The 17630-nt window shown below is 40.1% G+C and overlaps 1 protein-coding gene across 7 annotated transcripts in view; it reads left to right on the forward strand.

Annotated features, from left to right (window-relative positions):
- The window catches only part of NBEA (neurobeachin), a 1787704-nt gene that overhangs the window by 1537585 nt on the left and 232489 nt on the right, over nucleotides 1–17630 (forward strand). The window lies entirely within an intron of this gene.

The raw sequence follows: 17630 nt of genomic DNA on the forward strand, positions 1-17630 counted from the left end.
GTAGGTCTCCTTTATTATTCACCATTGCATTCTGGCCTGTGTCAGACAGGTGAGAAGATGGTGTATTCTTGCGGGCTGAATTTGTACGCTGTTATAGCGGGCAACATTCACAGGTAACATTACTTTTACTTTATTTGTCCCATTCGCTATCACAAACCTTCCTCCATAATGAGGCATATACTTTAGCTTAATGATGTTTGGTGCTTTGTATATGAAAGTTATTGCGTTCTATCCGTCGATTCTGGGAAACATCCTTTACAACGCATACGTCACAATGCATACCATTACCCCGCATTTGTTACGCCACAAAGTCTTTTACAACTCTGGGTGTCTACACCGCAAACCATTACAACGCATTCCCCAAAGTAACACCTCAGTGGAGTTAGAATAGTAGATTGTGTTGTAATGGGGAATACGTTGTAATGGATTGCGTTGTAAAGCCTTGCGTTGTAAAAGATTTTGTGGAGTAAAAATGCAGGGTAATGGCATGCGTTGTAAAAGCATGGAGGGTAAAGTGTCCTATTCGTGGATTACAGATGCAAAAGATAATAAAATAAAAAATATTTTCAACTGCAAAATTTGTTGAGGTTATTGTCTCTGATTTCTACTGGGCCAGCTCGTACACTGTCCTACCCTCGTGGCCTACCTGTGCTTTTACTAAGAGCTGCTATGCTTTGCTTCAGTAGAAAGAGCTACTGGAGCTAGGTGCAGACACAGGCCGGAGGCCGCCACATTCATAGCTCATTGGCCATGCACTGATCCATCAATGGTTTTCCTCCAGGAAGAACGCCCGCCCCACAAGGATTGGCAGTTCCAGGCAGCATGCTCATTTTTTTTTGTTTGCGCGATAACATCAGGCCAGGGCCCACACACACATGCACACAATATTCCATATATTAAAGTATGTTTCTTTTAGCATGTGCATGTGTACTTCATAGCACAGATCGCCCATACCCTCCCATCTCCCAGCATTGCATGTTTGTTTATTAAGTGAAATTCAGTCCATCAGTATTATTATTTTTTTTTCTCAGCCAAATCTTATCTGGGCCACCACTGTCTTGATATATCACTGGGAGTCATGATCGCAAGCAGAGGTGCACGGATTACAACGAGTAACCTAAGAGTCACTGTGTTGATCCCCAGTTGATGTTTGTTGGTCTGGGATATAAAAGGTGACATGGAAACCAAGGTCTGTCTGTCTTTGAGGTATTAGATAAACCACTTTAGGGTGTTTTCATATACTCTGAGATGATGCAGTCTTTGCAGTAACATCTGGTGGTGAGCAATGTGAAATTCTGCGGATAAGTCTAGAAACAAAAAAGGCAGCCACTCCATTATTGTCCCGTGGGATTTTTTGGTCATCCCATATGGATACGAGGGTTGACTCTCTGGGGTCTATTAGGATGGCGGGTAGACTTTTGTCTGCCCGCCCGCCACCCTAGTGGTGCTGGGATCGTCCGCCAGTGGTGCGGTGGTCCCGCACCGGCAATTAGGATACCACCACCACAGTGGCGGTGGCATCCCCATCCACAACATGGTGGCGGGCAGTGCTCACAGCACCGCCCGCCACAATGCTGTGAATGCACCTTGTGCATTTGCATGCACAATGTGGCAGGCACCGCGCGGTACCTGCCACGTTATACATGCAAATGCAGGGGGGTACCATAGGTACCCCCATGTGCAGCCCCCACACCCCCAACACCCTGGGGGCCTGCAACGGCCCCCCACATTCAGGGACCACATGCCTTTCCATGGTGCCAACGCCGCCATGGAAAGGCACATCTCTGCCTGAATTGTAATATGGATGCGGTGTCTTGCAGACACTCCCACCATATGCAGCCCCCTTTCCGCCTGGTCGACTCGTCGACGGACGAAAAGCCGGCAGAAGGTCTTTCCATCCGCCGGGGTCCCCCCCGCCATCGTAATTTGGCAGGGGGAAATCGGAGGCAGGCTGTAGATAATGGCAATCCGCCTACTATTATAATAGACCCCTTTGTGTCTACCTGTTATGCTTTCAGATTGTTGATACTATTTTTTATTTAGTGTTTTATAGAGTGCGAACCAGACCTGTGAGGGTATCAGAGCGCTTTACAGAAGTAGCAGGTGGGATACAAGGACCTAGGGGTGAAAAAAGTCAGAGGGATAGGGACAGCTGAATGTAGCATATGGTAGGACAAACCATCATAATATCCGGATACATTTTGGGGTAGGAACAAATCGATACATTAAGCTAGAGAAGCAGTCTTAACATTCGAGGGGTTTGTTCGGGAGTGCAGGGTGGTTATCATAAGGAGAGAGGGCCCCGGGATAATGCCGTAACTATAGACGAAGCCAGGTTACGGAGGTGATTGTAACGTGAGCGTTAGAGGAATTTGCCCATTAGGAAAGATTTGGCCTCTTTTTTTAAGTGGGCTAGAGACGGTATTCATGGGTTGAGAGTGAGTTCCATATTCTTGGGTCTGCCCTTGAGAAGGCCCGATTGTACGTTCTTTTTTTTCTGAAGCATGCCGGTTGGAGCAAAAGGTCTCTGGTGGACCGGGAGTTTCTGGATGAACAGATATCACGAGTTTCTGGCCGAGAAAAGCAGGGGACTTGGAATAAAGAACCTTGTGGGTGATGCAAGCCAGCCTGAATCTGATTCTGGCCTCAAGAGGAAGCCAGTTCAGAGCTTTAAGGTGGGTTGAGATATGATCGTATTTCTTAGAGCCAGTTAGAAGTCTGACAGCGCCTTGAGGCCGGCTTTCAAGGGTGCCAGAGAGCTCTTGGGTAGGCCTGCGAGGGTGGAGCAACCATATTCTAGCCTAGAGATGACAAGGGCCTGAATTGCCGATTTTAGATCTGGGGTGTCGAGGAATGGTTTCAGGTTTCTTAGGTAGTTCAAGTGAAATCAGGCAGTTTTGGCCATCGCGTTTATATGGCCATTCAAGTTCAGGTTGCTGTCTAAGGTAATTCCAAGAAATTTAGCAGAGTCCAAAATGGTAGGAGAGCAGTTTAGCGCTGAGATAGCCTTAATCCATTCTTAAATGTCTGTATTGGCGTTAGATGGTGCAATTAGGAGGAACTGTGTTTTTTTGCATTGAGTTTAAGCTGGTTAGAAGTGAGCCAGTGAACAGTCAACTTAAGGACCTCATTCAAGGACAAATGTCCTCTGAAGAAGAGATTTTGATATAGAGCTGTGTGTCATCGGCATACATGTGGTAGGAGATATTGGCGGTGCGCAGCACCTCTGAGAGCGGTTCAAGGTAAAGATTTAAGAGGGATGGGGACAAGGTTGATCCTTGACGGACTCCCACCGTGATCGGAGAGGAAGCGGACCGGTTACCGTTGATCAGGGCTCTCTGTGAGCGATTCTGGAGGAAGAACCTAATCCAAGCAAGAACTGTGCCATCTAGGCCATCCTAAGATTGAGGCGATTAGGGAGAATTTTGTGGTTAACCGTGTCAAAAGCCGAGGATAGGTCCAGGAGGATCAAGAGACAGGTTTTGTCTTGGTCAAGGGCTTGAAGGGCATCATCCAGGATGTGGAGGAGTGTGGTTTCCGTGCTGTGCCCGGGTCTGAATCTGGATTGCAAGTCATCTAGTAGGTGGAAGTTGGTGATGTGATGGCTCAACTGCTGTTGTACACATTTTTCCAGCACTTTAGCTAGGAGTGGGATGTTAGAGATAGGTCTGTAGTTGTCTGGAGAAGCAGGATCTAACATAGGTTTTTTAAAAATGGGGAAAACCTGGCCGGCTTTGAGAGAGACAGGTATCGATCCCTCTAAAAGGGAGACGTTGATTATTGCAGTCCAAGATGGGATGATAGCCTGAGTGCAGCGGCTAAGCAGTTTGAAGGGAGAGGGTCATTGTAGTGATTGTTGGGTTTTAAAGAGGATAGTATTTTTGAGACAGATTGTTCATCGTAGACTTTAAAGTTGATCCGGAATGCTTGGTTATTGAGGGAAGTCTGGGAGGGCAGCGCGGAATGAGGACGAAGCCGGCAGGGTTTGGCAATAGGTAGCAGATACGAGTTCCTTTCCGAGGGCACAGATTTTACCACAGAAGTAGGAGGAGAACTGCTCCCATGGGATTGGAGATATAGTGGTTTCTTTGGACAATTTAGCCAGTTTGTTGGATTGGTGTTTGACCAACTCGAATAATTTGCGAGGCCATATTTGTGAGGTCTATTCCTTGGTGTTATCCAATTCTTTTCTGAAGAAATCTTTTTTAGAGTTGAGGATTTTCTTGTTATAGGCTTTTCTGGCCTGGCGGAGAAGGTTAAGATGGGCTGCTGATGGGTGCTTTTTCCAGTTCCGTTCTGTGTGCCGGAGGGACCTCCTCTCATTGTTGAGGGATCCGTTGAAACAGGGGTTCCTGTTTCTGATCTGGGTTCTTTTTAGTTTTAGGGGAGCAGGGTCATCAATGTTGGATATTGTTGTGGAATAATGTTAAGTGAGGGTGTCGACAGTGGTGAGATTTGGAGGAGGGGGGAGGTCAGTTTCACAAAGGGCGGCCAATTTCTCGCGGTCAAGGTTCTTGGTGTCTCTGAGCCATATTTTGGAGATCACCGTTGCGGTGTCCATGTCTTCTGAGTGCCTGGCATAAGGAAGGTGATAGCGTGGTGGTCAGACCAGTCGCAAGGATCTATGGAGATGAGTTTGACCGCAGATTCCTTGGAGATGATCCAGTCTAGAATGGCGCCTTTCAAGTGAGTAGGGAGAGAGCAGAATTGGGTAAGGGCTTGATCGGCCAAGAAGTCTCTGATGGCGTTAACCTGCAGGTCCTTGGGGTCGTTCCAGTGCAAGTTAAAGTTGCCAAGGAAAATGTCATTGGAGTTATGGGAGGCCTTGGCTGTGATGATTTCCATGAGGTAGTCTGTGAAGGTGTCATTCTTGCCTGGGGGGTGGTAAAAGATGTGCAGTCTGCACTGGAGGGTGATGTTGCTGCAGACGGAGAGAGCATGATATTCGCAAGAGTCTGTAGGTTCGGCCAGACTCCTGCGAATATCTTGCTCTGTCCGTCTGCGTCATACTATATCATTGTATGTTCCTCAGTAAAATTAGAGAGTTGAGTAAAAACTGGTCTTTCAAATAATTTACCTAGGAAAGGACCACTGGAGATTGGTCTGTGGTTGTCTGGATTGGATGGGTAGAGATGCATCTTCTGGAAAAGTGATCTATTGTAAGAGGTTTTTAGCTTGGGTGGGAAAAATCCTATTTCCAAGGACCTGTTTAGTGTGCTTTTAGCTGTTTCCTGGCCCAGGTTGTGTGGAGAATATCTTTGAATATTTGTGGCGGGGAGTCTGTATCTGAAGGTGAACGTGGGTGGCGGTGACTGTGTCTGAATGTGAACCTGATGGCCTGCTTGCATCGATAATGCCATAAAATGTTCTTTCAGAGAGGGTGTTGAAGGTGTTGAGAGATGGGAGATTGGTTTGTCCATCATTGTGGTGGTGCTGTCATGCATAGGAAAAGTGTTGCTTTTTTGGTCCGTAAGGAAGTTTTTATATCTTTTCAATGTTTCAGATCACCTCTATGAAGATTTTGTCATGAAAGTCTTGTGATGGTGGTGTCCCTGCATTTTTGGTAGCCTGGATTCCGGAATTCTGTCAGAATCTGTGGTGTTCCTTTGATAGGCACTTATACAAGTGAAGTAGGGTTGCCTTTTAGTGGTTTCGATTGGTTCTGTGTAGACTCTGTTATAGCGGTGCAGTATGAGTTTCTCATTTTCATTCCTTGTTTTCCTCCACTTGTGTTGCAGGATGCAGCGCTGGGTTTTTATTTTTGTGATATTGTAATTAAGCTATTTGGTGGTCTTCTTTGGGTTAACCCTGATAGCGACCTTCAGCATTTTGTGGTTGTCCAGCGTAGAGGAGATCCATTTGTCGAAGTTTAGTGCGCTCGAAGGTTGGACATTGATTGGTGTTCTTTTGAGGTGTGAGTTAAGTTTAGGGATGTCCACTTTTTTCCATTTTCTGGATGTGGATTTGTTGTTTGTTGGTTGCTTTCCTGGAGGTTTTGTTGTCGATTAGTTATGCTGAGGCTTAAGGTAATTACATGGTAGTCACCCCAGATGATGGGAAAGTTGTAAATCACCGAGGCATGTCTCAGGGTTGAGTATAGCATCTAATGTGCCACTTATATGTAGAGCAAGAGAGGGAATCTCGAGGAAACACAGTTGCTCTAAATGGTAACTCTAATTAACATTACATAAATATGCCACAACATTGTGTCTTGGTTTCTTAATCTGTTAGACATCAGATCAAATATAAAAGCTACCCATGATACAGTTTTAAATTGTATACTGAAACATCTCCGCCCCTTCAAACAAGAGTCAAATTCACCAGTGTAAGTTAATGCCACCAAAAGGAAACCGTTCCAAATTCATCATGACACATGGCAAACCACTGCTACTGCATTACACTGTCATAGAAAATAATGAAGGTAGGAACCATTAGTAAATAATATTAATATTTTTCATTATTTTAATGAATATATTAAGTATACTTTAATGTTAAAAATGTGTACACATAAAACAGTCATTTTTAATGACAAAATATATTACCCTTTCTTTAGTTTAAAAAATTTATTCAACGTTACATTTTAAGAACATGTCACAACATTATTTCAAATTAAGTTTGAACATCACTTTTAATATAATCATCATGGCATGATAAAAAGATGTTTTATAAACTTTAGATGGGAATTTATTTTTCAATTTCTACTTCAGTAAATGCATTGTATTTAATTTCAAATGCTTACATTAATTAAATATTTTATTCACAGCTAAGTTAATAGTGCTGTCACATTTTTATTTTGTTTTATATTAAAAATAAATATATAAAATATATTTCCAGTCATATTTAACTTTAAAATCTGATTATTTTTCCATGTGGAAATCTCTGGCCAAAAGCAGAGTCTCCCTATGCTGAAGTATAATAAATCAACTCATATTCTGTTGGCATCTTTTTTATTCCTCTTGCTTACTGATGCTCTCAATGTGTTTATAACACACCATGTCCCCTCTGTCTTACACACTCTGTATTTCTCTGCTTCTCTATTGTTCGAATGATTTCTTGATACATATATATATGTATATATACACATGTGTATATACACATGTGTATATATATATTCACTGAAAAAAACATAGGTTTTAGACCATATATAGTTAGGAATTAGCATTTACAAAACCTTGAAAATTCACTGAAAAAACCATAGGTTATAGACCATATGTAGTTAGGAATTAGCATTTACAAAACCTTATTTTACTCACACAAAACCATTGAAATTCGCATATATAGTTAGTTGCACTAACTATATATCGCGCACCCGCAATCCACTGCTGATCATGTCACATATTACATCATTCATGACATGGTCAGTGACATCACTGATGACATCACTGATGACATCTCAAATGACATCACTGATGACATCACTGATGACATCACTGATGACATCTCAAATGACATCACTGATGACATCACTGATGACATCTCAAATGACATCACTGATGACATCACTGATGACATCTCATTTGACATTACTGATCACATCACTGATGACATCATTCATGTGATAATACGATGAACCTCTTCAGACTCTAATATAACCTTAGATACACTCAGTGTAAACAGACACTCACAGACTGTCACTCATCCATGGAGTTACTCACACACCTAGTCAGTCATGCAAAGAATCAATCACACCTCCATTTCCTCAACTATACAGTTATACACACCTTACTTATTCAAACATATACTAACACATATTTACTCTCTAATACAATCCCTGATACAAGTTCACAATGATCCATACAGCCACTCACACATTCACTGGCTCTTATGCACAGTTATTTATATATGTCAACTCTCACATGTACTGTGTTGTACATATGTACTTACTTTGACATGTAGCACTGAGATATCCATTCACTCACCAATACACTTATGCACACAGTCAACCGCCCATACAGCTGTTTCTACATGCACTTTTGAACCCATACATCTAGTGAATCAACTGCTCACACATCTATGCACAGAGTCATACACCTCCCAGCCACCCACACACACACTCAGTCTCCCATGCAAATGCTTGGGCAACCAATCAATAACCCATATAGTTACTCATATAGCTACTGATCAACACATGCAGCAGTTTACAGAACAACAGACATAATGATGCACAAATTAAGACAGTTTAGTCACTAACCCATGCACTCAGTGAGACACATTTAATCACTCACTCATACAGTCAGTCATGCACCTACTAAATCCTTCATCCAGACACTTATACATCCACTCATTCTTCAATATGTAAGACATATTTTAACTTTACAGAAACATACAGTCACTGGATGTTGTCATCAGTGATGTCATTTGAGATGTCATCAGTGATGTCATCAGTGATGTCACTGACCATGTCATGAATGATGTAATATGTGATATGATCAGCAGTGGATTGCGGGTGCGCGATATATAGTTAGTGCAACTAACTATATATGCGAATTTCAATGGTTTTGTGTGAGTAAAATAAGGTTTTGTAAATGCTAATTCCTATCTATATATGGTCTATAACCTATGGTTTTTTCAGTGAATTTTCAAGGTTTTGTAAATGCTAATTCCTAACTATATATGGTCTATAACCTATGGTTTTTTCAGTGAATTTCAATGGTTTTTTAATAGCAAGTATCAAAAGCTGTAAAATGTATTCTTCTTTTAAAGGAAAAATATATTGTATATGTATTTAATATAATTTTTTTATGTATATAAATTTTTTGAGGGAACGAATTTATCAACTATCATGCTGAAGAAGAGTGTGGGGGGAAAAAAAACAAAGAGGAGGACTAAGAGGAAAGAACAATCATTTTTTTTTTTTACATATATGGGCCTCCTCAGCCACCCTCAGAAAACCTAGGGGGTCAGGATATGTCTCCCGTGCCCCCTTATACCCATTCCCAACATTGTTTATCCTCCATCTTGTGACTAAATTCGTCCAAAACACAAGATGGCGGACTCCCGTTACGCTACCGGTGAGCTACCCGGTTCGCGTACCGGGTAGCGCTTCCACCGCGAAAAAAAATAAATAAATGTATTTTATTTTTTTCCCCCGCGGGGCCCTTTAATAGCCCCCACATCAATCCTAGGGGGTCAGGAGGGGTCTACCTTGCCCCTTTCATTCATTTCCCCCTTCGTTTATTTCCACCTCTTGTCTCTCGATCCTACCGAGAGACAAGATGGCAGCCGCTCCGGACTGTTTAGAATGTTGAGAGTCACCAGAGAGCCAATCCGCTTCTCCTCGCGAAGTTCCGGTACGCGAACCGGGGCGCTAACCGGGACGCTGTCACAGATATATATATTTTTTTGAACGTTAATTTCTCAAAATCCACTGGAGCACATATCTTGAGACCTAGCAAAGGCACATCGGGCAAACAGTCCCTACAATTTTGCCAAGTTTTGTGGAAATCCATTCAGCCGTTCGAGCTAAAAGTGAGTCCAACCGCCCTATGGAAAACTCAATGTTAAAAACACGTTTTGGGACCCCCCTTTTTTTTCAGGCCCCCGCTTGACGAAACCCCCCCAAACTTTCAGGGGACGCTCAGAAACAAAATGTGCAATTTTCCTGAAAATGTCAGCCAATTCCGTCCATCAACGCCAAAGTTATTCAACATAGAATTTTCAGAAATCCCTATTCAAAAAAATCCTAACTATATATACCTACTGGCGACCGCCAGTAGGTAATGTATATATATATATATATATATATATATATATATATATATATATATATATATATATATATATATATATGTATATATATATATATACATATATATATGTATATATATATATATACATATGATCAATTAGTAATAATTAAAATAGTAGGCATAGTCAGTATGACAATAGGTGATATGTGACATTAAATTTGGATGTGATAGGATATGTAAAAGGGCCTCATACCTTGTGATGTTTTTTTCCACACCCTTTTCATTTGTAGAGTTGTTTCTGCATCAGCCTCTAGTGTGCTCACTCGTAGGGGGAAGGCGGAGAGTCTTGCAGCCAATAAGTTGCTATTACTCGGAGAGCAACCTAGAAACCAAGGCCCGTCAGTGTTCTCTGTACCCTAGAGGTAGACAAACCCCTCCATGTGTCATCTTAATGCATTCTTATGGGTTTCTGTACTGCTCTTCTAAAATACCTTGTTGTTCTATGTAAAGTGCCTTGTTGCAATTAAGGCTTGGCCCATTCTACATAAGTACTTAAAATAAATGCAATAAAAGAATGAAACATTCCTTCTTTCCTTGGACATGTCATTCACTCTATATGAGTTCTAGTAAAAATAAAAATCCCACCATTGTCATCAGCTGCACTATGGCCCTTACCAAAAAGATTGGTGTGAAGATTGCTTAGTGCCGGAGGCCTCTGAGATCATTAGAAATGTCTCTTATCTTTCCACCTAAGTCTTCCAAATTGTGATCAAAACAATTATATTTTCATGACTGAGCTACAATAACCTCTTTGAACTATCTTTTTGTAAGGGTCAAGTTGGATGGCTGTAAGTCTTACTAAACCATCAGTAGTACTCAGTTGAGGGGGCCAGTGATGCTCTTTGTTGTTATCCTCAGACCGGCGTAACCATTCACCAACCAAACAGTCAGCTTTGACACAAAAATGCAATTACATTCATGGGCAGAATGGCCATCAGTAGTACCCGCTCACTGTAGCCTACTGTTGTCCTCTAGCTATGTCGGGTGTCTCAGTCAACTATTGTATTCATCATAGCGATCTTTCAACGAATGCATCCACTGTAGTGGTCTTTGTTTGACCCCGTGTTTAGTGGTATAAATCTCAGTATGTCTGTTCAGGCATTCATCCATCATGAAGATGATTAGATGAGTGCTACTGAATAGGGTAACAAAAAGTATTTGTTAATGATCATTAGAATAAAGGGATACCATAGGGGGAAATGTGCACTCTACATATACTTCTGCTATGTTATTCTAAGTGCCAAAACCCCGCCTCTGTATGAGATAAGCATACATAAATAAAATTATCCTAAAATACTGAAATGCATCTACAAGGTAAGATTCTAAACCCTGGCAGCATTCTGATAGAACAGTTTTGACATGTGGGTATATGCACTACCATCAAATAAAATTGTTAGAACATCCTTTCTAAAATATCTGCTTAAGTATTTAGCTTTAATGAGGTAAGAAGTCCGAAAATAGTGACATTTAAATTCTACATGAATCATTGATATAAACACGCATTAACAAAATATTGCTGTTTCTTTCTATCAAACAATAACCTTGCTCGCATTTTATAACTTTGAATGAAGCATTGTGTTCACATTCCACCACATACTTGGGCAGCTGAATAGAATATTTGATGTGAGTGTGTGATTTGTAGCAGAGCAGAATAGGAAGCCTACAATGGTTATGGATCTCTCTTTCTACGTTTTTATTTATAGCCATGCCTTCGGGGGATGTAATAGAAAAAAATATCATTAGTAATTTATTATCTGATCATCCTATTTGAGCAGTGATGCATCCCAAAGGAGTCCATTGTTATTGTTTTTCTTTTCTTTATTTTATAGAGTATTGATTTTCTGTTATCCACTCTAGCAAATATATAGTACCACTAACTCTTTCCAATTTGTTGTTGTATCTATTCCCACCGTTTTATTTTCACACTGCCTCTCTTGCAAACATACTTTGAGTGTTGAAGAAGGGTGTTTTGATGCAAGAATCTGCTATCTTCATGGAGCTACACTTAACCTTAAACTGTTTTGTTTAAGTCATCTTACTTGTTTCTTGATAATGTCTTCAAATGGGTTCATGAAGGGCAAACTGACATAGAGTGCTGCGCAGGGATCAAGCATATTGTATTGATGTTCAGCTGGCTTTATTGTCACCTTGACAATTTTCAAGATATTAAGATATGTAGAAGGATGCTTCAATCACATCCACCAGTATTTTATCAAGCACAAATATGTGAAAGTCACATAGGTATTTGTTTTAACGAATCATAGCCCAATACAATTTTTTTTTATTCTTTATCCGAATAAATAAATATCCATAAAATATTTATAGCTCTTAACCCCTTGGCTGCGGCGCCGCCATGCTTGTGACGGAACCACGCCGTCATGAGCCACGGGCGGGCTGTGCTTATGACGGCGTGGTTCCGTCACGACTCTGCCCACTCACTAATTCGCCCACACAGGCGGGGAATCAGTGCCCCGTGGGTGGAGCGGCCGCGGCATGACGGAACCACTGTCATGAGCGCACACCACCAGTGGCTCATGACGGCATGGTTCCGTCTCAAGCATGGAAGGGGTTAATCCGAAGCATGGGTATTGTAAGGCAATTATCATGTTCCTAATAAATGTATCTACTTGGCATTAATAACTATTAAATGTCTATGCAAATGCATTGTCATCTGTACTCTAGGCTTTGTGGTCTGAACAAGTCCTATTAGCAATGTGCACAATATTATATTGCGCACACACATGCACCTTACAGAGCTGCTGATAGCGACTTGGACGGTGTATAACAAGTTAAAACGTAGTAAAAATATTAGACTACATACTTTGTGCTCTCTACAACTGTGATGTAAGAAAGGTCATCTCCTATGTAGCCTTTTTTCTCTTTTGAACCACCCATCTTTGCTGTCACAGCAGTAGCTCTAAGGCCTTGTTTGGTCTCGTGGTGGCTTTGTTAATTTGCTTTCATATCAGAAGAGGGATTTTACTCAGTGTTGTAACCTGAGCGACGTAGATCTGTACACCATAACACATCACAAAAAACATAAACATTGTCAGTAATCACTTTGATTTCTGTATGCATTGCAATCTTTTGATATTTAATTTCTCAAAATATAGCAGGAATGCCAATATTTTAACATTTGTCTAAATGAAGTTAGTGAATCGCTTTGCCTTAGACGAGTCGATGGTCAGTTCCAAAGACTTATTACGATGAGAATGATAAATAGTTTCAATATAAGGAGTACGTTTTCAGAGTTGCAGAATCTTGATTCCTTTAATTATATGTGACTTTAAAAAGTTGTCCTTGTGTCCGATGGCACCCGTATCTTTCACTGTAACAGGACATTTAGATTGAACTACTTTTAAGAAAGGCAGGCTGTGGCAACTGCTGGGGGAAAGTTGGAAGTATTTGGAGCCAGGACCTTGGTGTAGCAAGCATTTCAAGGGCCATAATGCAAGCAAGGTAATTGGGCCACACATGCCCAGGTTTGGTAGTAAAAAAACAAATCCATGCTTTGGTTGCATTGACCATTCACACCTGTTGGCTGGTGCCACAACACCTGCTGTAATCTTCATAGCTATGCCTTGGACCAGGTGCATAATTTCTGTTTTTTCTTCATTTAGTCTAAGTCCATTGATTTCCAGCTAATGTGCATTGTTTTAGGTCCAACCGGTCCAAGACCTCCAGAGCGAATTTTAGGTGTCTGCATGAAAGTGAAATTTGAGTTCTTCCTTATAATACAAGTGAAGAATTGACCTAGGATTAACATTAAATTGAAGCGTTGAAAGAGACGTCCGCAGGTACAGTGCATTTTGTGGAGTTGAGTACGACACCCTTAATCAGAGGCACGCCTTTAGGGTTGAAGTCTCTGGGTATGGCTGGAAGCCACTGTAAAATGAGGTCGTGAATGAAAGATTAAAAGGCATAAACAAAACTAATATAACAAGCACAGAAATGTTCACTTTATCTGCAGAGGCTAGTAATTCTACCCAAACCTCTACCAAGGCCATCTCAGTCTATGTTTGGGGGGAAAACAACCCTGACGGGTAAGGGTACAGCAGATATCATTCTTCAAGATAACTTTGTAAGCAGCCACGATGCCTTTTTCAGAAACCTTTACCATCCAGGGCAGCCCTGAAATGGGTCAAATTTTGTTTTGCTCTGTAGGTTTAAGGAGGTGTGATAATTGCTCATTTGAGTGGAGCAGTGACAGTACCCTAAGGTTTTGAGTGGTTAAGAACCTTGGCAACAATACATATATTTATATACTTTGGATTTACATCCACATAATTTGGGCATTGGCATGGCACTGAAAAGGGTCCTGCATTCCCATTTATGTTCTGCACGCCTTTTCATCATGCAGTAAAACTATATGAAGATGTGTCATTGCCTTACAGCACTAAAACTTTGTTTGCAGCATTATGTGAAAAAATGTTGTCATTAAATGTGAATGTAAATATATATTCTGTGGAAAATGTCATATTCATTACCCGTGGCCCCTTAGTGTATAACCGAGGGGAATTAAACTCACGGTTGGCTCCAGTTTATGCTGAATGTGACTCATAAACCTTAGTAAGAATAAATGTCATCTCTTGTTGCTTTAAGATGTGAGATTAGAGATAGGCGTTGAGTAATTGAGGTAATTTTGCGTTAGACATCTATCTGCGATGTGGACACACCTGTATAGCTCTCCACAGAATTTCATCATTTCAGCATGTGATGTGAGCACAAGCTGCGAAATTATGTGATCTAAGTGGAGATGTAGGTTTGGTGTCCTCTATCATTTTTTTCTAAGCATTTGACTTCAAAATGGCCAGGTATGTTGACTTCTGAGAAATAGAAATGATGGAACCTGCCAGCTCATTTGTGAGTTCATTTTGTGGGTGACTCATGGGTCACATAATCACATAGGTACAGCCAAGTGATAGTTGAAGGTAGCTGAAGCCCATCCACATGGTTAATGGGCCACGCCCCTTTCATTTTCCAGAGAAGAAACGTGTCTGTCAGGCTGAGCAAATGTCAGCCTGACAGACACTCTTCTTGTTCAGCTCAGGCAGGCAGGAGCTAGACATTTGCTAAATGTGTAGGCTCCTGGTTGCTTGGGTTGAACTTTTCCAGGCTGAGGATTTCCCAGCCCTGTGAGGTTGTACTCCTAAGCCTTGGAAAAGTGCCTGAAGGCCCCCCTCCCCCTCCAGATGAGGAGGAGTGTCACTGATTGCCATGGACCTCAGAGTGTCAATTTTAAGCCCTTATGTGCCGAGGGCCGAGTGCCAATCAGTGACACCTCGTCACAGAGTGGGGTAGGGTGGGGTCAGTAGTATCTCTGACCCCACCCTGCTCATTCAATCAATCAGGATTTAAAAACCACGACAAATCACCCCTGCGGGTCTCAAGGCGTTGTGACGAGTGAGGGACTGCTGCCTTTCTCAGTCAATGAGGGAAGTCAGCCGTCTCAAAGTTTTATTTTTTCATGTTTTGGTGCATGCATGTGTGTACCTATATATGTATGATTTTGTTGTGAGTCAGTGTTGCGAATGTATGTGTGTGTGAGCAGTTATAGATGCATGGGCATGAGTTAGTGTATATTCATGCCTGTGTGGCCTGCCCGCCCACCTCCCTTCCAAAATTAGTGGCCTACATTGGTTGAAGGCATGGTGAGGTTGCTCAAATGGACAGTGGTGCACAGCACTGAGCGCATACATGTAGGATTAACATTTTCTATGTTCAGAAACCCTTACCAATTGTTCCCCTTTTTTCTCAGAGGTTATGATTCAAACGACAGCAATTGTTCAAGCTGGACATATGCTACATGGGACATCTTTCTGACTTTACTTTAGCACAGTGTAAAAGGGGAGATCACCCATGAACTCAGAACAGATCATGAAGGGATCAGTTAGGTGTGGTGACACATTCACAATGGTCTTACTTATATTTAAAAGATAATAAAAACACAAAGGACATATATATATATATATATATATATATATATATATATATATATATATATATATATATATATATATATATATATATATTTAACACTCCTCCGCGAATTACCACAAAGTAATGGGCACACTCACTCTGAGTTCCACAATTACATTTATTAAGATCTTTTCAGCTTTAGCATGAAAACAACACGATCTACGCGTTTCAGTGCTCCTAGCACCTTGCTCACGATCGTGAGCAAGGTGCTAGGAGCACTGAAACGCGTAGATCGTGTTGTTTTCATGCTAAAGCTGAAAAGATCTTAATAAATGTAATTGTGGAACTCAGAGGGAGTGCGCCCATTACTTTGTGGTAATTCGCGGAGGAGTGTTAAATAATTAACGGCGAGGTTCTGCCGTAGGGTACGTACCCACACCGAGCGCTCGATGGCCGGGAAACCTGGAACCGGTGTGTGAAGATATATATATATATATATATATATATATATATATATATATATATATATATATATATATATATATATATATATATATATATATATATATATATATATATATATATATATATATATATATATATATATATATATATATATATATATATATATATATATATATATATATATATATATATATATATATATATATATATATATATATATATATATATATATATATATATATATATATATATATATATATATATATATATATATATATATATATATATATATATATATATATATATATATATATATATATATATATATATATATATATATATATATATATATATATATATATATATATATATATATATATATATATATATATATATATATATATATATATATATATATATATATATATATATATATATATATATATATATATATATATATATATATATATATATATATATATATATATATATATATATATATATATATATATATATATATATATATATATATATATATATATATATATATATATATATATATATATATATATATATATATATATATATATATATATATATATATATATATATATATATATATATATATATATATATATATATATATATATATATATATATATATATATATATATCTCTCATTCAACCCCGAAGACGTCTCTTGGAGTCTTTGGTAGATGATGGAAGTATTTTACTACCAAACTCAATGTAAAGAACTCGGAAGGATGAAACGCTGAGTGGCCCCGCTGGGATACATACCTGTGACCTTTGTGTCAAACACAGATACCTACAGTGAATACATTAGTCTACTACTGAGCGCCAACCCCGTCTAATTAGACAAGTACCCATTAAGAATCATCGTTGTTCTTCAATGATGGCCTACCGACGTAAAAAGAATTTATGCAAATGGTAGAAGAGTATGTTCCTTTAGTTCATGCTATGAACTGAATATTGCGTTGAGGGAACCACAGTTCAATAATAACATTTCGTCTAAATTGCAAGTGCATTGTGTGAATGTATGTGTGCCATTTTAGAGAACGAATACCTCGCTGTAGAGCTGTGGAATAATATACAAGAAGACGAATTTACAATAGAGGATTGGGACTCGACGAGGGGGAGGTTGTAGGCAGAGTAGGATGGAGCATGCGAGTTCGGGGGTTACAGTTGCGAGTCTGTGAATGGGTTGGTCAGGGGTTGTCAGTGATGGCTAGAATAGGAGAAATTCTGTTTGGATAAAGGCCCGTCACCGAATGGTCACAGCGTGACGAGGTTTTCTTTGAAGTTGTAAGTGTCCAATTGAGAAGGTCTGGAGTCTGCCTGATATGGGCGAGGATGACATCCAGGAACGGCCTGTGCAGGTAAGAGCTGTGGGGCCGTGAGGCCGGGTCAGGGGGGGGGATTCCACAGACGGCCACAAGGAAAAATTAAATAAATAATACATTTTCCTTCATCGTCGTC

Source organism: Lissotriton helveticus, chromosome 8 (genome assembly GCF_964261635.1).
Source record: "Lissotriton helveticus chromosome 8, aLisHel1.1, whole genome shotgun sequence".
In the NCBI taxonomy this organism is placed as follows: domain Eukaryota; kingdom Metazoa; phylum Chordata; class Amphibia; order Caudata; family Salamandridae; genus Lissotriton; species Lissotriton helveticus.